General features: G+C 41.3%; 1 protein-coding gene across 1 annotated transcript in view; it reads left to right on the plus strand.

Moving 5' to 3' along the window:
* The window catches only part of LOC109912424 (activin receptor type-2A), a 322,124-nt gene that overhangs the window by 61,160 nt on the left and 238,838 nt on the right, over positions 1-22,126 (plus strand). The window lies entirely within an intron of this gene.

The raw sequence follows: 22,126 nt of genomic DNA on the forward strand, positions 1-22,126 counted from the left end.
TTAAATTTGACACCATCTTTGACTTTTAGTTAAACACTGATAGTGGGTTCACTCTCAGAATTTTTCTTTCTCGCTTCACTTTGCACAGTGGATTGTGGGGAGAATTTTCAACTTTTCTTGATAGTTGATGTGTTGGTTCTAATTTAGGGGGAGGAAATGGCCTAGTGGTATTATCGCTGGACTGTTAATTCAGAGACCCAGGTAATATTCTGGGGACCCAGGTTCAAATCCTGCCGCAGCAGATGGTGGAATTTGAATTCAATAAAAATCTGGATTTAATGATGACCATGAATCCATTGTCGATCGTTGAAAAAACCCATCTGGTTCACTAATCTCCTGTAGAGAAGGAAACTGCTATCCTTACCTGATCTGGCCTACATTTGACTCTGGACCTATAACAATGTGGTTGACTCTAAAGTTGCCCTCTGGGCAATTAGGGATGGGCAATAAATGCTGCTTGGTCAGTGATGCCCTTATACCGTGAATGAATAAAGAAAAAAAGTCTTTGACATTTATAGAACATAGAATAGTACAGGCCCTTCGGCCCCCGATGTTGTGCCGCACTTTTACCCTAATCCTAAGGTCTATCTAATGCCCCTTATGAGGACGTGTCCACTACCCTCTCTGGCAATGCATTCCATGCCCCTACCATTCTCTGAGTAAAGTACCTGCCTCTGACGTCTCCCCTATATCTACCTCCACTCACTTTAAAACTATGTCCCCTTGTAATAGCTACCTCCACCCTAGGGAAAAGTCTCTGGCTGTCCACTCAATCTATACCTCTGATCATTTTGTACACCTGTACATTTTGAACATTCAGTGTTGTTACCATTGTTGAACCCTCTTCGTCAACATTCTGGGGGTTGTCATTGATCAGAAACTGAACTGGAGTAGTTATTTAAACAAGAACAAGTAACTCCCCTCCAGTATCTCAAACACAAGTGATGCGATTGGTGGAATACTCTCCACTTGCTTGGATGGATGCAGCTTCAAAAGGACTCAAGAAGCTTGACACCATCCAGGACAAAGCAATCTGCTTGGTTGACACCACATCCATAAACATTCACTCCTTCCACCACTGACTCTCAGCAGCAATGTACAATCCAGAAGATGTGCTACAGAAATGTTACTTATTAAGGCTTCTGAGACAGCACCTTACAAGCCCGTGACCACTACCATCTAGAAAGACAAGGGCAGCCAATACATGGGAACACCACCTGCAAGTTTCCCTCCAAGCTACTGGCAAAATATAATGCCTGGAGTTGGTGAGTTGGAAAACAAAGGGCTGTAAAATTCCGAGGGATAGAATTAATCTTCACCAGGTGAGGCAAGCATTAATTAAGAATAGTCCACATGGTTTTGTATGGGGGAGATCATGTCGACCAAATTTTGATTTTATTTTGAGGAGGTGACTTGGTCTGTAAATGAGGGTAATGTAGTTGGTGTAATCTACAATGAGTTCACTAAGGCTTTTGACAAGGTCTCACATGGCAGAATGGTTAAGGAGCCAAGAGTCTGTGGGATCCAGGGCAAATAGTCATCGGAAACAGGTCAAAGGGTGTTTTTGAGACTAAAGCTTGTATCCAGTGGTGTACCACAGGGTTCAGGGCTGAGTCCCTTGCGTGAATGAAAGAGGTGTGATCAGAAGGTTCGCAGATGACACAAATCAGTGGTGTGATATATAGCAAAGAGGTAAGCCTCATCTACGACATAAATGAGCTGGTCAGATGGGCTGAACAGAGGCACATGGAATTTAATCCTGAAAAGTGAGGTGATATTTTGTAAGGATTAACGAGGCTGGGGAATACACATTAAATGGTAGAATCCCAAGAAGTACAGTGGATGGAAGGGACCTTGGTGTTCGAGTCCATAGGTCCTTAAAAGCAGCCGGAGAGGTAGAGAAGGTGGTAAGAAGGTATTTGGGATATTTGCGTTTGTTAATCAAGGCGTTGAGTATAACGGTAAGCAGGTCATGATGTAATTGTATAACATTAGTTAGGCCACAATTGAGGTACAGGGGGTTCTCCTATAACATGTGTTCTCGCAATGCGAATTGACTATAACGTGATTGAATGGGGAACGATATTTGTAAAACGTGAAGTTGTGTTGGCTATAACGTGATTCCATTGAGTACGGATTGTATGTCATAAATCTCAAATATAATATCACACAGAACAAACTGTCTTATTACGAAAATTTGTGAAGTCTTAGTTTGAAGAGTTTATGCTGAACACATTAAATGCATCAGCATTATTTAAAAATGCAGACTATTTAAATAGAGGAGTGGACTCCAATGCTAAATTGGTGGTATAAGTAAAAAATGAAGTGTAGTTTAAAATAATGAATGCTGTTAAAACTTGCACCTTTGTGTGTAGTATTTTTGCCAGGATTTTGTTACATAGTCAATATGTAAGAATTTTTGAACTTGTTCATGTAAACCATTTATGCCAAAAGTTGTCTGTGTTACAACGAACTCTTTTCCAGCACTATTCTGAATATAATATTACTCAGGTTTACAATGCGTTTTTAATCCTCCAATCAACTTCAATGCCAATGGGCTACATAGGAAAGAAAGGTCAAATTCGTCTGCTTCACTTATCTGAAAATCTATCCAGAAGTTTGTGCCGATGGAATGTCAGGTCAGATCAGCATTTAAACGGTGGAGGGTAATTTACTAAAAGTTGCTGACGTGTCAATTTCGGAGGCGTCTCATGGAGGGTTGCTGGCTGTGAGCTCTATCTCTCACAATTTTGCACTGCTCACCTCTCTTGGATCATGCTCACACTATCATGCAATACTGACCATTGCTGGGATTTTCAGTGGCAGAACTCTATTTAAAGCCCAGCTGTCAATTTATTGCAAATACAAGGTCAGATTCGCAAGTGTATTGCCTCTTTGCAGCATCACCTGTCTGATAAACTGTCATTATAACTGCAACTATAAGAATGAAGCTACACAGGTGAGGAAGAATTTTGGAAAATATAATGGTTAGGCGTCTTTTGTGCCCCTAACCCCCCTTTTCCCATAGGCCCCATTATTTAGATAGCATGATTTTCGATAACGCGATGTTCTGCTGGAACGCAACAATTGCATTACAGCAGAAGCTCCTGTACTGTGTGCAGTTCTGATTGCCGTGCTGTAGAATGATGTGATTGTGCTAAAGAGGGTGCAAAGCAGATTGACCAAGGATGTTGCCTGGGCTGAAGCGATTGAACTAGGACGGCTGGGGTTGCCTTCCTGAGCCCAGAGAAGGCTGAATGAGGGCCTTATTAAGATGTACAAGGCTATAAGGGGCATAGATAGGATAGTTGTCCCAGAAAATGTGGAATACAAGGCTAGTTAGGCTGGCATTAGTCATTGGGAAATTTTTGAGAGCCTTATTAAGGAAGTCTTAAACAATGTATAAAGTCATTTGACAGAAGGCAATATGGTTTTATGAAAGAGGAATGCTGCTGCAGAAGTTAGTTTTTTGACGATGTTACAGTATGGCCAGTAAAGTGAGAAGGAAACAAAGCTAGTGAAGCTGGTGTAGGTTTGGGGGCATGGAAGTTGAGGCTGGATAAAGCCAACCAGTTGGAAGGATTGGGGTGTTGAGCGATGCGGGCAGTCCCGGGCTGGGTTTAATATTGTGCAAATGGTTGGTAAACATCCCCAGTTCCGCCTTTATTATGTAGAAAGATCGTTGAAGTAGCTGAAAATGATTGACTCTTGGACAGTACCCTGAAGACCTGGGGATCACTTGTGGTGCAGTGGTAGTGTCCCTACCTCTGAACCAAGAAGCTTGGACTCGAGTCCTACCTGCTTCACAAATGTGTAATAACATCTCTGAGCAAGTTGGTTAAAGAATATCTGCCCTGAAGACCTTGAGACTCTGGCGATACAGCTGTAGTGTTCTGACATCTGAACCAGAAGGGCGGGGTCCCCTCTCATTCACTAATGTCTTTTACAGAAGAAAACTGTCACCTTTTGTGGTCTGGCCTATCTGTGATAGTGGAAAAGCCTTCTCATCTCACTCCTAAAGTAGCTATTCCCTTGTTTTTAAATTATGCACCCCAGTTCTAGACTTCTCAACAGGAAACTGAATCGACCATGTTTATCCCTTTTTAAGTATTTTGTAAGCTTCTGTGAGATCACTTCATTCTTTTTGGCAAATTGGGCCATATTGTCTTAAGGTTTCAATCTCCCTTCATAGAATGGTCCTGCCATCCAAAGAATACGTCTGGTGCACCTTTTGTTGCACTCCATCTAATGCCTCTCATATAAAATAGATTGTCATGGAATCCCTACGGTGTGGAAGCAGGACATTCGGCTTAACGAGTCCACACTGACCCTCCGAAGACCATCTCACTCAGACCCACACCCCTATCCTGTCTCTGTAACCCTGTATTTCCCATGGCTAATCCACCTAGCCTGCACATCATAAGAACATAAGAAATAAGAGTAGGAGTAGCCCATCTGACCTGTCAAGCCTGCGCCACCATTCAATAAGATTGATCTTTTCATGGATTCAGCTCCATTTACCCGTCCACTCACCGTAACCCTTAATTCCTTTACTGTTCAAAAATCTATCTATCTTTGCCTTAAAAATATTCAACGAGGCAGCCTCAACTTCTTCACTGGGCAGGGAATTCCACAGATTCACAACCCTTTGAGTGAAGAAGTTTCTCTTCAACTCAGTGCTAAATCCCCCTTATTTTGAGGCTGTGTCCCCTAGTTCTAGTTTCACCTACAGTGGAAGCAGCCTCCCTGCTTCTATCGAATCTATTCCCTTCATAATTTTGTTTTGATAAGATTCCCCCTCATTTTTCCAAATTCCAATGAATATAGTCCCAGTCTATTCAATGTCTCCTGATAAGCCAACTTTCTCAACTCTGGAATCAACCTAGCGACCCTCCTCTGCACCCCTTCCAGTGCCAGTATGTCCTTTCTCAAGTAAGGAGACCAAAGCTGTATACAGTGTTCCCGTTGAGGCTTCACCAACACCCTATACAGCTGCAGCATATTCTTCTTATTTGTAATCTCCAGTCCTATAGCAATGAAGGACAATATTCCGTTTGCTGCCTTAAAACCAACATTTCTGGATTGTGGAAGGAAACCGGAGCACCTGGAGGAAACCCACGCTGACACGGGGAGAATGTGAAAACTCCACACAATTGCCTGAGGATGGAATTGAACCTGGGTCCCTGGCACTTTGAAATAGCAGCATAACCACTGTGTTGTCCTAACATTTCCAGAGGTTACTTCACTAAATTTGCTTGTTGATAACAACACTACATTGAGGAATATTGGAATATAGGAACAAGAATAGGTGATTCAGCCTATCGAGTCTGCTCAATACAATCATGGTTGATCAAACTCTGTCTTTTACGACACCCATCCCCATAACCCTTTATGTCATTGGTAATCAGAAATCTCTCAATCTCTACCTCCAAAATACTCAAAGACTAAGCTTCCGCAGGCCTCTGGGAGACAAACTTCTAAAAGTTCACAACCCTCTGAGTAGAAAAAGTTCTCCTCCCAGGCCCAAATGGCATTCCACTTATTTTTCAAGTGTGCCTCCTGGTTCTAGACTTCAAGCAGGTAAAACATCTTACCTGCATCTATCCTGTCCATCCCTTTAAGTATTTTGTAAGTTTATTGCTTGAAACTTGAGGGAATGCAAACCCAGTCTGGCTGATCTCTCTTCACAGGATATTCCCACCTTCCTGGCAATAAGTCTGGTGAATATTTGTTGCATCACTTTATGGCAATAACATCTTTCCTGAGATGATGAGACCAAAACTGCAAACAGGACTTGTGCGGTCTGACCAAGTTCCTATACAATTAAACAAGACTTCACTACTTCAGTACTCAAATCGTCCTTGTAATAGAGGCTAACAATCCATTAGTCTACCTGATAGCATACCGCACATATGCGTTAGCCTTTAGTGACTTATTGACCAAGAAACGGCGTCCCTTTGTACATCTATACTTTCCAACCTCTTATCATTTAAGAAATACACTGCACATCTATTCCTTCTACCAAAGGTGCATAATCTCACATTTTTTTCACATTATGTTCCATCTGCCATTTTCCTACCTATTCACTAAGCCTTTCCAAATTTTCCTGAAGTGCTTTACGTTTCCCTTACAACACATATTCTCACTTAGCTTTGTGTGATCTGCAAATTTAGAAATATTGCATTTGGTCCCCATCTCCAAATCTTTGATATATTGTCAATAGCTGGGCCCAAATACTAATCCTTGTGGTACCCTACTGGTTACAGACTGCCAATGTGGGAATGACCAATTAGTCCTACTGTGTTTTCTGGCTGGTAGCCATTCATTAATCTATGCGAGAACATTACCTTCTCTCCATGTGCTTTACCTTTGTTAACTGGCTTTCTTTGGGTGACTTTATCAAAAGCCTTCTGAATTTTGTTAGTGACATCTTCAAAAGCAAAACTTCAGGTTCGTCAGCACTTTTTTGTTCACAAATTCATTCTGACTATGCTCAATCAGATTATTAGGATCTAAGTGTTTGTCTATCATTTCAGATGGCATTTAGATTTCTTAGTAATCAGCAATGTATAAAGGGTTAAATGAGTATTGATATTCCTAACTAGCTTGATGCATTTGTGCTGTTCTCAGTATTTTTGATTCTTTTTAATTTGCCCATTAATTCATTCCCCACCTCCCTTCTGTAACAAATACTGGACTGGGCTTAGGATGACCAGACAAGTAGTTTAATGGAAGTTTCCATTGTGAAGTTGGGAATGGTACTAAGGGCATTAATTACAATATGCTCTCTCTGCCCAAACTAAAATCAATTAACAACATAAACTAGCAATTGAAAGTTATAAAATCATTAGCAGTACTAAATTTTGTCCACTAAATGGTGCTATTGTATTTAGCAGTGAATCAGAATTTGCAGGTTTTAATGCAGAAAAGTTTCTCTAAGGTTGCGTAATCAAAAGCAGTTGACATTTCTTGCAGCTGTGTTCTTATTACTAACAAATGTAGCACATTTTGGTCAGATTGTTGGATTTTCTGTACATTAAAAATCCTTAATGTTACACGTGAAAATTTGAAGGAATAAATTAAGAAAGTGTGGTTATGTAATGATGCAAATCATAGAGGTTAATTTAAGTCTTTCAGATTCATTTATCTTTTGGCACATTTACACGAATTAAGTACATCTGGGAATTTAGAAAAATTTGAAACATCACAGATCATATGTCATTCTTTATTAAATCTTCATCTTTGATTTCAAAACATGAAACTTTTTTTTTCCTCACAGTAGCCTTTTGTCCATCCATATTATTTCTATCTTCTCTCAGCCTTTATCTTTCTCTCTTGCTTTTTTCCCCATATGCCTATCGCCACAAATCTGTTCAGTTTAGGAAATGGGATTTTTTTTTTTGAGAAGAGCTTCCTTGTATACCAAACTGACTCCACAACCAAAGATATATTTCTCTCCCCTCTCCTATCTGTCTTTCATAGGGACCGCTCTCTCCGCAACTACCTCGTCCGCTCCACACTCCCCACTAACCCCACCATCCCTGACACATTTCCCTGCAACTGCAGGAAGTGCTACACCTGCCCCTACACCTCCCCCCTCACCTTCATTCAAGGCAAAAAAACAAACCTTTGACATCAGACATGGGTTCACCTGCACATCTGTCACCTTGGTCTACTGCATCTGCTGCACCCGATGTAACCTCCTCTACATTGATGAGACCAAGCGGAACATTTTCACTCCCCCTCCCACTCCCTGGATGACATGTCCATCCTGGGCCGCCTCCAGTGTCACAATGATGCCGCCCGCAAACTGGAGGAACAGCACCTCATATTCCACCTCGGGAACTAACAGCCCCTTGGCTTGAACGTGGATTTTAGCAGTTTCAAAATCTCCCCACCCTCGGGCTCATCCCATGACCAACCCTCCCTCTCATCCCTGCCTCCTTGACCTGACACAACCTGTCCATTTTCTCTCCCACCTATCTGCCATGCCCACCACTCCCTACCTGCATTCACCTATCACCATTCCACCTACCTTCCCCAGTCCCTCCCCTCACCCTCCCCATTTCTGAAGAATGGTCCTGACCCAAAACGTCAGCTTTCCTGTTTCTCTGATGCTGCCTGGCCTGCTGTATTCCTCCACACTGTATTGTCTCTGACTCCAGCATCTGCAGTTCTTGCTATCTCCTCGTAAATCAAAGCTGTTTTTGTGCTTTTTTTTAATACAGTTAATTTGCCCACAATGTGCCCTTGTTTAGAATGTCAATGAAGAATATGTATGAAATGTTAGTTAGGCCACAGTTGTGTGCAGTTTTGAAATCCATATCATAGGAAGGATGTTATTGCACAGGAGAGGGTGCAGAGGAAAGTTACTAGGATGTTGCCTGAGCTGGCAAGTTTTAGTTATAAAGAGAGATTGAATCGACTGTGGTTGTTTATCTTGGAGCAGAAGAGACTGAGGGGGTGATTACTTTTGAGGTGTGTAAAATTTGAGGGGTAGAAACATGAAGAAACGTTTCCCCTTGGTGGAGGGATCAGTGATCAGGGGATATAGATTTAAGGTAATGGGCAGGTGGTTTAGAGGGGATGGGAGGAAAAAGAATTCACCCAGAAGGTAGTAGGTATTTGAAATTGAATGCCTGTAACGGTAGTCAAGGCAGAAGTGCTCATAACATTGAACAAGTATTTATAGGTGGACTTGCAATGGCAAGGCATATAAGCCTGTGGGCTATGTGCTGGGAAATGGGGTTAAAATGTTCAGGTGGTTGTTTTTGACTAGCGCGGTCTTGATATGTTACAGCGACTTTTTCTGTGCTGTAGACCTCCATGACTCTAAATACAATGCAATTCTTAACACAAAGAAGTATTTGGGAGTTAACTGTTATAAACTGATCATCTGGAGGAAGGAACTAAGGCATTGTTGCTAAGTTTGCAGATGATACTCAGATGGAGGGACAGGTAGTGTTGAGGAAGTGGTGAGGCTGCAGAAACACTTGACAGGCTACAAGAAGTGGCAAATGGAATACTATGTGGGGTTAGAACATAGAACTTAGAACTTAGAACTGTACAGCACAGGACCTTGCCTTTTGGCCTATGATGTTGTGCCAAACATGACACCAAATTAAACTAATCCTTTCTGCTTGCCTTTGGTCTATACCCCTCCATGCCTTGCATATTCATGTGTATGGGGAGACGATGGCCTAGTGGTATTATCGCTGGACTCTTAATCCAGAGACCCAGATAGTGTTCTGGGGACCCGGGTTCGAATCCCACCACAGCAGATGGTGGAATTTGAATTCAGTAAAAAACATCTGGAATTAGAATCTAATGATGACTATGAATCCGTAGTCGATTGTCATAAAAACCCATCTGGTTCACCAATGCCCTTTAGGGAAGGAAACTGCCATCCTTACCTGGTCTGGCCTACATGTGACTCCAGACCCACTGCAATGTGGTTGACTCTCAACCACTCTCTCGGCAATTAGGGATGGGCAATAAATGCTGCCTAACTAGTGACTCCCTCATCCCGTGAATGAATAAAGAAAAGAAATCTAAGTCCCATAAACACCCCTATTGTATTTGTCTCCACACCCACCCCGGCAGTGTGTTCCACACTCCCACCACTCTAAGTTTTAAAAAAAAAACACTTGCCCCTCACATCTCCTTTGAACTTTCCCCCGTCACCTTAAATACATGCCCTCTAGTATTAGACATTTTAATTCTGGGGAAAAAAAATTCTGACAGTTAACCCTATCAATACATCTCATAATGTTATAGACTTCTATCAAGACTCCCTTCAGTCTCCACTGCTCCCGAGAAAACAGCCCGAGTTTTTATAGCCTCTCCTTATAGCTCATACCCTCTGATTCAGGCAGCATCCTGGTAGACCTCTTATGCACCCTCTCCAAAGCCTCCACATCTTTCCTGTAATGTGGTGGCCAGGATTAAATGCTGTAGTCTAAGTGTGGCCTAACCGAAGTCTTCTAAAGCTGCACCATGACATCCTGACTCCTGTACTCAATTCCCTGACCAATAAAGGCAAGCATAACACATGCCTTCTTTACCACCCTATTTACTTTGCATGGCAACTTTCATGGAGCTATGGATTAGGACCCCAAGATCCCTCTGTACATCAGTGCTCTTGCCGTTAACTGCATACTTTTTTCCTTAACGTTTGATCTCCTAAAATGCATAACCTAACAGTTACCTGGATTAAACTTCATTTGCCATATCTCTGCCCATGTCTGCAACTGATCTGTGTCCTGCTGTGTCCTTTGACAACCTTCTATACTATCCACAACTCCATCAATCTTTGTATTGTCTGCAAACTTAGTAACCCACCTATCTACATTTTCATCCAAATCATTTATGTATATATGACAAAGAGCAGAGATCCCAGTAAGGATCACTGCGGAACACCATTAGTCACAGACCTCCAGCCTGAAAAGCACCCTTCCATCACTACCCTCTGCCTTCTGTGGGCAAACCAATTCTGGATCCTCGAGCCAAATCACCGTCGATCCCATGTATCTTAATCTTCTGAGCCTACCATGAGTGAGTTTGTTGAAAGCCTTACTAAAATACATGTAAAGAACATCCACTGCTCTACCCTCATCGATCTCCTTCACCACCTCCTTGAAAACTTCAACCAAGTTAGTAAGACGTGACCTGCCCTGCACAAAGCCATGCTGACTATAACTATTTGGGCCATACTTCTCCATATGAATGTAAATCCTATCTTTAAGAATTCTCTCCAGTAGCTTCCCAACCACCAATGTGAGACTCATCTGTCTGTAGCTTCCTGGATTATCCCTATTTCCCTTTTCGAACAGCGGAACAACATTAACCACTAGCTAGTCCTCTGGGACCTCTCCAGTGGCTAGCGTGGATACAAAATCTTGGTTGAGGCCCCAGCAATCTCCTCTCTGTCTCTCTCAATAACCTGGGGTAGATCCTATCAGGCCCTGGAGACTTACCTATCTTAATGCCCTTCAAGATACCCAACATCACTTCTTTCTTGATCTCAAAATGCCCTAGCATAGTAGCATGCTCCACACAAATCTCATTATTCTCCATATTCTTCTCTTGGGTGAATACTGATGCAAAGTACTCATTTAGGATCTTGCCCATATTCTCTGCCTCCAAGCACAAGTTCCCTCCTTTATCCTTGGATTTTGTGAAGTTATGTTGTTTGCTAGGAAGAAATGTAGACTATTGTCTAAATGGGAAAAGGCTTTGGAAATCTGAAGCACAAAGGGACTTTGGAGTCCTAGTTCAGGATTCTCTTAAAGTTAGCATGCAGATTGACTTGGCAGCTAGGAAGGCAAATCTAATGTTAGCATTTATCTCAGGAGAACTGGAATAAGGCTTTGGTCATACCACATTTGGAATATTGAGAGCAGTTTTAGGCCCTGCATGTAAGGATGGACATGCTGGTATTGGAGAGGGTCCAAAGGAGGTTTACAGGATTGATCCCAAGATGAAGGGCTTGTTATTTGAAGAGCAGTTGAGGACTCTGGGTCTGTACTTGATGGAGATTAGAAGGATAGGGAGGGCTGATCTGATTGAAGCTTACAAAATATAAAGAGGCCTGGATAGAGTGGATGTGGAGTAGATTTCCACTCTTAGGAGAAACTAAGACTCGAGCACAGCCTCCGAGTGAAAGGATGGCCCTTTTAGAACTGAGATGAGGAATTTCTTCAGCCTGAGGGTGGTGAATCTGTGGGACTCATTGTTGCAGAAGGCTGTAAAAACTAAGTTCTATCTCAGCCATAAACACACTCACTAAGAGTTCTTGATTAGTAAAGGGATCAAGGGTTACAGGGAGAAGGCAAGAGAATGGGGTTGAGAAACATATCGGTCATGATCAGCAGATTTGATGGGCCGAATGGCCTAATTCTGCTCCTATATTTTATGGTCTTATGGTATTCAACGTAATGCTGTTTCATCTGGGTGTAAAAGTTGAATTTTTGGCACTAAGCTTTTAAGCCAGAACTCATTTGATTTTTATATTGGTAATGTTTTGAGGGGCTGTTGTGCATATGTAAAATCTATTGAAAACGGTTGCAATGTAATGAAGTTCGAAAGCAAACAACAGTAAACAATTGATAATCTGATCACCTTTTTCATTTTAATAAATAAAAATAAAACGTCCTGGCTGTTTGCATACTAGTGCTCATATTCATTATGATTTATCTATTTACAATAATATTAAATGATTTGCCTCTTCAGGATTGTACTTTGGTTCTGAAATTTTTGTACTTTGATTCCCTGAAAAACTAGGGTTGACTTTCACATTAGATCCATGAAAAGTTATGGCTTTTTATAATAATATCAGCTTTTACACGAGTGCATGCAGTATATTCTGGAAACTTCAATTAATGGCTGCAGTTATGCATGCTGTGCTTTGGAACATGACGCATTTCAACTGTAAGAAAGTTTTCTGGAACAGTTGCCAAGCAGTATGTTTGGCTGTGGGGATACCTGGAAGGAACTTGAAACAGCTTTGATTCAGGAACAGCATATCATAAGTAAGATGTTGGAGAGCAATCTCGATATGAGTTGAATTTTTACAATGATTTGCATTCATGAATTCAGTTCTTTAACCCAATCTAGGTAGAGTGTTAAACTGGTACCAGGTTAATGCTATTCTTTTGGTACCATTAAAAAAATTCTTGAAACCAAGTTTTGTAGTAAGGACTCCAGTATTTTATGCCTCGATCAAAGGATCGAATAAAATAAAACAGATACAGAATATTTGTCTATACATTTTTGTGGCTATACACATTAAAGTTATCAAGTCAGCCAATGTACATGCATGTTATTTTAGTCAGCCAAAAAAACCCTTTAATATAACTCAATATTTGTGATAGTTGAGACTTAATTGAGATTTTGATATGCCTAGATGCAAATGAAGTGAATCTAAAATGGTTGCCTATTCCACCTGAAAATGTGCTGTAAACCTGATTGGAGTGAAAGTGTTCCCAACATGGACATGATGACCTGAGGTTATGGAATTATCCAGTATTTTATGACCTTGTACCAACTCTCAAAGTACACCTGTTGTTTGCGACTGTTTGGACTTCATATGCAACAGAACGGTCAAGTAATTTTTCTTTTTGTCTGGCAAAGTGACACAGCTATTTTCTCAATTTTATAAAGTTAATGACTTGCAACATAGACATATTCCAGTGATGAAGAACGATTCTCGGAAGGGGGTTAAGCAGGGAAGTTAAGGATAGCATGAGATTAAAAGTGATATACAATGTGACAAAGATTATTGGTAAGCCAGTGGATTATAAAAGTTATAAAAACAAAGACAGACAACAAGAGCTACTTTAAATATATTAAAAGGACAAGAGAAACAAACATGAATATAGCATCCTCAGAGAGTGAAGCCGAGGAAATAATAATGGGGAATCATGAAATGGCAGAGGAGTCTTCACAGCAGAAGGAACTACAGCATCCCAAACTTACAAAGTATTCAAGGGGCAAACATACTATTAAGATCAAAGACCGTAACATGCGGAGCAGAATTAGGTCATTCTACCCTTCGAATCTGCTCCATCTTTCAATCATAACTGATATATTTCTCAGTCCAGTTCTCCTGCCTTCTACCCATAACTCTTGATCCCCTTACTAATCAAGAACCTATCTATCTCTATCTTAAATACACGCAGTAACTGTGTGCCGGTCCTAGTTTCTCCTACTGGTGGAAACATCTTTTCTACATCCACTCAAAGGAGAAGAGGAAATAGGTACAGTAATTATCACTAGAGAAAAAGTTCTAGGGAAACTAATGGGGCTGAAGACCGATTGGATGTACCCTAGGATATTAAAAGATACAGCTATCCAGACGTTAGTAATCTTCTAGGAGTTATTTCGATTCAGGAAATATCCCAGATGATTGGCAGTTTTCCAATGTAACAACTCTACTTAAAAAGGGAAGGAGTCAAAAACTGGTAAATATAGTGCTGTTAGCTTAACATCTAATTGGGAAAATGTCAGTGTCTATAATAAATAGAGCACAAAGAAATACATACGATCAAGCAGAGTCACTATGCCTTCATGAAATCATGTCTGACAAATTTAGCAAGCAGGCTAGATACTACAGGAAGTAGTGGAAGTAATATATTTAAATTTTCAAAACGCAATTGATAAGTTGCCTAATGGGTAGTATCTTACAAAGATAACCACCCATGGTTTTGGAGGTAGTATATTAGTATGGATCGAGAATTGGCTAACTAGCAGAAAACAGAGTGTTGGGATAAGTGAGTATTTTCCAGGTGATAATTTGCCGCAGGGATCAGTGCTGGAAGCTACAATTATTTAAAATATATGTTAATGACAATGTAGGAAAATGAATGTACTATAGCCAAATTCAGCAGATGTCACAAAAATTGGTGGAAAGGCAAGTGGTAAGGATGACACAGAGGGGTATGGGTTAATTAAGTTAGTGGGCAAAAATGAAGCAGATGGCAATATAATGTGGGAAAACATGAGGTTTTTAAGATTCTTTTTATTCATTTGCAGAATTAGGGTATCATTGGCAAGTGGAGCATTTATTTCCCATCGTAATTGCCCAGAGGACAGTTAAAAATAGATAACGTTGCTCTGGGTCTGGAGTCACATGTAAGCCAGACCAGATAAGGACAGCAGTTTCCTTCCCTAAAGGATGTTAGTGAAGCAGATGGATTTTCCAATAATCGGCAACGGTTTCATGGTCATCGTTAGACTCTCATTACCAGATTTTTATTACATTTAAATTCAAATTCCACCATATGCTACAGCTGAATTTTAACCCAGGTCCCCAGAACATTACCTGGATCTCTGGATTTTTAGTAATAACGCCACTAAACATTACCCCCCATATGCACTTTGACTGGAAGAATAGAAGAGCTTAATATTGTTTAAACGGAGAAACACTGCAGAAGGCTACAGAACAGAGGTTTTGGGAGTTCTTGCCTGTGAATCACAAAAAGCTAACATCCAATTTGAGTAGGTAGTAGGGAAAACAAATGTACTTTTGGCCTTTAATTCACAGGCAGTGATGTATAAGTGGAGGGCAGGTTTCCTGAAACTGTAAAAGGCACTAGTCAGACCACCATTGGAATACTGTGGGCAGCTTTGGGCCCCATGTATAATGAAAGACATGCAGCCATTGGAAGTAGTCCAGAGAAGATTCACTAGGCTGATACCAGGGAGGGAAGGTCTTGAGGAGTGAATGGGTAGATTCACCCTGCACTTGTTGAAATATAAAGAATGAGAGTGACCTTATTTAAAATATACAAGATTCTCAGGAGAACTGTCCAGAGCAGGGGAACAGCTAAGTGTGTCTTTTAAAGTTTTAACTTTTGTTTTTGTAAATCTACTACAGTGAGTAAGGTTGATTTTCTTGTTTAAATGTTTTATTGAGATATGTCTCTTGATTAAACTTTTAAACAAGTTTAAAACGTAGATACCAAGTTATCCTGGAACTGTAAGACTGTGCTATTTTCTGGGTCTGTAGGTTGTTGATGTGTAAAGATGGCCTTCAGTGGAGTGATGCACTCTTCCCGCCGGATGTGGGAGATCCGGAAAAATTTCAATTTTACTGATGATTATGTTTGCAGGAAGTGTGTTTGGTTGTGAATCATATCGGATCGCGTGGATAGGTATGAGCAGCAATTAGAGGAAATGAGGAATTTACAGGAGTCGGGGGTAGTTTCAGGAAGGTAGAAAAACCGCAGGTACAGTCAGGTAGATGGGTTACCCCTAGGAAAGGTTGGAGAAGTTAGTCTTCTGTGCCTGTCCCCATCGCAAAAAAAAATGTTGTTTTGAAAAATGTAGGGGATGGTACACTCTCAGGTGAATGTAGCGCTGACAACCAAGTTTCTGGTGCCGAGACTGACTCTACTGCAACGAAGGGTACATCAGGTCCAAGCAATCGATTTTATGATAAGGGACTGTGTAGTCAGAGTCACAGACAGACGTTTCTGTGAGTGACAATGAGACATCAAATGTGTGTTGCTGCCCTGGTGCCAGGGTCAAGGATGTCTGAGTGTGCAGAATATTCTCAAAGGGGAGAGGGACCAGCAGGAGGTTGTTGTACACATTGCAACCTACAACATAGGAAGAGAAAAGGACAAGGCTCAGAAGTGAATATAGGAAATTAGGCAGTAGGTTAAAAAGTAGGTTCTCAAGGATAGCAATATCTGGATTACTCCCTGTGCCACATGCCAGTGACAGTAAGAATAGGAGTATAGAGCAAATGAATGTGTGGCTGAGGAGTTGGTGTTGGGGAGAAAGATTCACATTCTTGGATCATTGAAATCTCTTGTGGGATAGAAGTGACCTGTATAAGAAGGATGGGTTCCATCTGAATTGGAAGAGGACTAATATACTGGCTGGGAGATTTGCTAGAGCTACTTGGGAGGACTTAAACTAGTTAAGAGCTGTGGGGTGGGAACCAGAGAGAGTGAGAAAAGAAATCAGTCTCAGGCTGGTGCGGTTGGGAAAAGGAGCAAGCTAAACAGTCAAGGCAGGCAGGAGCAAAGAGAACAAGGTAGAACTGATAATTAAACTGCATATATTTCAATGCAGAAGGCCTGATGGGTAAGACAGATGAACTCAGGACATAGTTGGGAACATGGGACTGTGATATCATAGCAATTACAGAGACGTGGCTCAGGGATGGACAGAACTGGCAGCTTAATGTTTCAGGATATTGATGCTGTAGGAAGAATAGTGAGGGTGGGTGAGAGAGGAGGGGGAGTTGCATTTTTGATTAGGGATAACATTACATCTGTACTTAGGATATTCTGGGGAGTACGTACAGTGAAATTATTTGGGTGAAACTGAGAAATAAGAAAGGGACGATCACCTTATTGGGATTGTGCTATAGACCCCCCATAGTCAGTGGGAAATTGAGACAGAAATTTGTAAGGAGATCTCAGTTATCTGTAAGAATAATAGGGTGGTCATGGTAAGGGATTTTAACTTTCCAAACATAGACTGGAACCGCCATTGTGTTACAGGCTTGGATGGAAGGGAATTTAAGTGTGTACAAGAAAATATTCTGATTCAGTATGTGGATGTACCTACTAGAGAAGGAGCAACAGTTGATCTTCTCTTGGGAAATAAGGCAGGGCTAGTGACTTGGGTGTCAGTGGGGTGAACACTTTGGGGCCAGTGATCATAATTTTATTAGTGTTAAAATAATGATGGAAAAGGGTAGATTTGATCTAAAAGTTAAAGTTCTAAATTGGAAGAAGGCTAATTTTTGATGGTATTAGACAAGAACTTTCAAAAGTTGATTGAGAGTGGATACTCGCAGATCAAGGGATTGCTGGAAAGTGGGAAGCCTTCAAAAATGAGATAACAAGAGTCCAGAGACAGTATGTGCCTGTTTGGTAAAGGGTAAGGCTGGTAAGACGAGGGAATGCTGGATGACTAGAGAAATTGAGGTTTTTGTCAACAAAAAGGAGGCATATGTCAGGTGTAGGCAGCAGGGATCGAGTGAATCCTTAATATAGGCCTACTGCCCTTGTACTCTTACGAGGGAAATTGGGAGGGCAAAAAAGGGACATGAGATAGCTCTGGCAAATAAGTTAAGGAGAATCCAAAGGTATACATTAAGGGTAAAAGAGAAATTAGGAAGAGAATGGAGCTCAGTAATGATCAGCAAAGCCGCTTATGTATGGAACTGCAGGAGATGGGCGAGATACTAAATGAGTATTTTGTATCAGTGTTTATTGTGGAGAAGGATCTGGAAGCTAGAGAACATGGGAAAATAAATGGTGATATCTTGAAAAATGTCCCTACGAAAGAGGAAGAGGTGCTGGACATCTTAAAATGCATAAAGGTGGATAAATCGTCAGGACCTGAGATATTTGTATCATCGATAGCCAGACATGAGGTTCTTGAAGACTGGGGGTTTGCTAACATGACATCATTTAAGAAAGGTGGTAAGGAAAAGCCAGGGAACTATAGACCAGTGAGCCTGCCCTCAGCGGCAGGTGAGCTGTTGGAGGGGATGCTGAGGGACATGATTTACATGCATTTGGAAAGGCAAGGACTGATTAGGGATAGTCTACATGGCTATGTGCATGGGAAATTGTGCCTCACTAACTTGATTGAGATTTTTGAAGAAGTGACGAACAGAATTGATGAAGGCAGAGTGTTGGACGTTGTCTGTATGGACGTCAGTAAGGCATTCGACAAGGTTCCAGATGGTAGACTGGTTAACAAGGTTAGATCACATGGAATAAATCACATGCCAGGGAGGCAATGGCCTAGTGGTATTATCACTGGACTGTTAATTCAGAGACCCAGCTAACATCCTGGGGACCTGGGTTCAAATCCTGCTGTGGCAGATGGTGGAATTTGAATTCAATAAAATACCTGGAATTAAGAATCTAATGATGACCATGAGCCCATTGTTGATTTGTATCTGGTTCACTAATGTCCTTTAGGGAAGGAAACTGCTGTTCTAACCTGGTCTGGCCTAGATATGACTCCACATTGTGGATGACTGTGAACTGCCCTCTGGGTAATTAGGGTTGGGCAATAAATGCTGCCTAGCCAGTGATACCCTCATCCCGTTAATAAAGGAAAAAAAAATACAGGGAGAACTAGCCATTTAGATACATAACGGCCTTGAAGGTAGGAGACCGAGCATGATGCTGGAGGGTTGCTCTGGTTTTTGTCTTTTATTTTTAATGATTTGGATATGAATATAGGAATAAGTAAATTTGGTTAGTAAGTTTGCAGATGACGCCAAAATTGTTGGTGTCGTGGACAGCTTGGGTGAATGAACAAAGTCTTTTTCCCAGGGTAGGGGAGTCCAAAATTAGAGGGCATAGGTTTAAGATGAGGGGGAAAGATATAAAAAGGACCTAAGGGACATCCTTTTCACACAGCACATGGTGCATGCGTGGAATGAGCTGCCAGAGGAAGTAGTGGAGGCTGGTACAATTACAACATTTAAAAGGCATCTAGATGGATGTATGAATATGAAGGGTCTAGAGGGATATGGGCCAAATGCTGTCAATGGGACTAAATCAGGTTAGGATATCTGGTTGGCATGGATGAGTTCGACCAAAGGGTCAGTTTCCAAGTTATACATCTCTATGACCGTTAAGATTTTTAGGTGACTTGCTAGGATAGATTTGGAAAGGTTGTTTTCCCCTTCTGCGAGAATCAGGCCAGTAGTTATTGCCTTAGCATAAGAGGTTGTTTATTTAAAACCGAGATGAGGAGGAATTTGTTCTCTCGTTGTAGTGAATCGGTGAATTCTTTATTGCAGAGGGCTGTTGAGATTGAGTTGTTATCTATGTTCAAGGATGTGATAGATGGAGTTTCAATCAGTAAAAGAATCAAAGGCTGTGGAGTAAATGCAGGAAAGTGGAGTTGAGGATTATCAGATTAGCCATGCTTTTATTGAATGGCAGGGCAGACCCGAAGGGCTGAATGACCCACTTCTGCTCCGATTTGTGGTGAAGCTGTTGAGGACATTTTATGTTACACGTATGCATGTATATACAAGTTCTGTTGTTATGCTACATACTAAGTAGCACCCTATTTGCCAAAAAGCAGTACGCACAGAATAAAATTGCACACAATGATCTTTAGCCAGAGCTCTGGAATGCTACTTCAGTAACATTAGCAACACAGCACCATCCCCTTTAAACAAAATCCTCAATAAGGAAGGAAGACTAGTACAGAAGATGGAGTTGTCAGAATAATTGCTAGATGAAATAGAGTACATGCAAGAAGAAGAGTGATTTAAAGTATAGCAAAGATAGATATAATAGTTACTGTCTTGTAGTGGATGTTTAGGAACAGGAAAGGTGGAAATGTGGAACAAAGTTGATGAAAGAAAGTTTCCACTTTGGGGTAAGAGATGACAACTGCACTGATAAGATCATCAATATGAGGGAAGGGTCCTAACTTCAAGTGGAACATATATTTCATGCATTGTTGGTTTTGGTTTCAGCAGAGCATACCCATTTTCTCTTTTTCACAACTATCATTTACACCTATTTTACATCTCCATCTCTCCTTTAACTACCATTAGCACTCCCTTTGCCTTTTGCTCTCGGCACCCTCCCCATCTGTTCCTCGCACTCCATTTTCCAGCCCCTTTTCAGTCCCGAAGAAGAGTCATTATCGGGCTGTTTTTGTCTGTCCACAGAAACTGACAGATCTGAACTTCTCCAGTGTTTCTTTTATTTCGGAAGCAAGTCAGCTACGTTCCTTAAATTAACAAATAAAACTAATTCACTTCCAGAAAAAATCCAGAAAGTGCTGGGGAAACAGCAGGTAAAGCAGGATGTGTGAAGAGAAAAACAGCGTGCCATTTCAAGTTTCTATAACTTTTCAAGGAAAAAATGTTGTGCAGAATTTCCGGACCATGAACGATGTGGGCAGTGGCCTAATGGTATTATCGCTGGACTGTTAATGTAGGGACCTAGATAAGGTTCCGGGGACCTAGATTCTAATCTCACCACGGCAGATGGTGGAATTTGAATTCAGTAAAATATCTGGAATTAAGAATCTAATGATGACCATGAATCCGTTGTTGGAAAAACCCATCTGGTTCACCAATGCCCTTTAGGGAAGGAAACTGCCATCCTTACCTGGTCTGGCCTACATGTGACTGCAGGCCCACAGCAGTGTGGTTGACTCTAAACTACCCTCTGGGCAATTAAGGATGGGCAGTAAATGCTGCCTAGTCAGTGACGCTCTCATCCTGTGAATGAATAAAAAAAAATAAGTTGCACGTTAAGGCTTAGATATTCCATTTAGAACAAAGAACAAAGAAAATTACAGCACAGGAGCAGGCCCTTCGGCCCTCCAAGCCTGCGCCAGTCCAGATCCTCTAACTAAGCCTGTCGCGTATTTTCCAAGGATCTGTATCCCTCTGCTCCCTGCCCATTCATGTATCTGTCTAGATACATCTTAAATGACGCTATCGTGCCCGCCTCTACCACCTCCTAGGGTATTTGTCATTGAATTTGGAGAAATCCTCACTAAGAAATGGGAATTTTAACTTTTTCATTCTGGAATTGATTGTAAATTGATTGATTGTAGAATTCCCAGCATGGAGTTGCATTGATTCTCATCAAACAGGCTATCACATTAAAAAGAATTATCACCACCAACTAAGAAATGGGAAATAAAAACAAAAGAACGGCTGATGCTGTAAATCAGGAACAAAAACAAAATTGCTGGAAAAGCTCAGCAGGTCTGGCAGCATCTCTGAAGGAAAAAACAGAGTTAACGTTTCGAGTCCGGTGCCCCTTCCTTAGAACTGACTGTAGCTGGGAAAACGTCGGTTTATATGCAGAAAATAGGGAGGTGGGTGGGGTAGGGAGTAAACAATAGGATAGAACCCAAAGAGAGAAAGACAGTTGGACAGACAAAGGAGTTGCTAACGATCAGGCTGGGAGGGTGAATAGTTGTTAATGGGGACTGTTAGTGACTAACAATAGGGGGTGTGTAATGGCAGGCTATGTGGTAACAAGGCCTGGTGTGAGGGGTAGGGGGCTGTCACATGGGAGAGTTTAGGCCCTAAAATTATTGAACTCAATATTAAGTCCGGAGGGCTGTAGGGTCCCCAAGCGGAAAATGAGGTGTTGTTCCTCCAGCTTGCGTTGGGCTTTGCCGGAACACCGCAGCAAGCCAGAGACAGAGACGTTGGCCAGGGAGTAGGGTGGTGCATTAAAGTGGCAGGCAACAGGTAGTTCAGGGTCTTTGTGTGTGTAAGAAATGGGAAATATATAGAGCATAATCAAGGTTTGGCATGTGGTCTGTGCGAAGCTAGAAGTTGAAATGTCATGAAAAATTTCTTAAGATATATGTCAAAGTTATTAGTTTAAAAAATGCGCTAACTGATCATTGTAAAGACATTTAACTAATTGACAAAGGTAGGTAATTTGGAATGGAATTTTCTTTCTGACTGTGGCGGTATGTGTTGCACTTGGTCTTCAAATATGGGTCCTTTTTATGCAAGACCACCAAATTGTCTGACTCTTCATTTAATCTTTTATATGCATGATCTGGAGTTCTTTTGTCTCTCATTACTTACTTTGTAGGTTCATCGTCGTGATGATGCATCAATAAATTATTTCCGTACTTGCAGAGT

The sequence above is a fragment of the Rhincodon typus genome, chromosome 7 (genome assembly GCF_021869965.1).
Source record: "Rhincodon typus isolate 14 chromosome 7, sRhiTyp1.1, whole genome shotgun sequence".
Lineage (NCBI taxonomy): Eukaryota > Metazoa > Chordata > Chondrichthyes > Orectolobiformes > Rhincodontidae > Rhincodon > Rhincodon typus.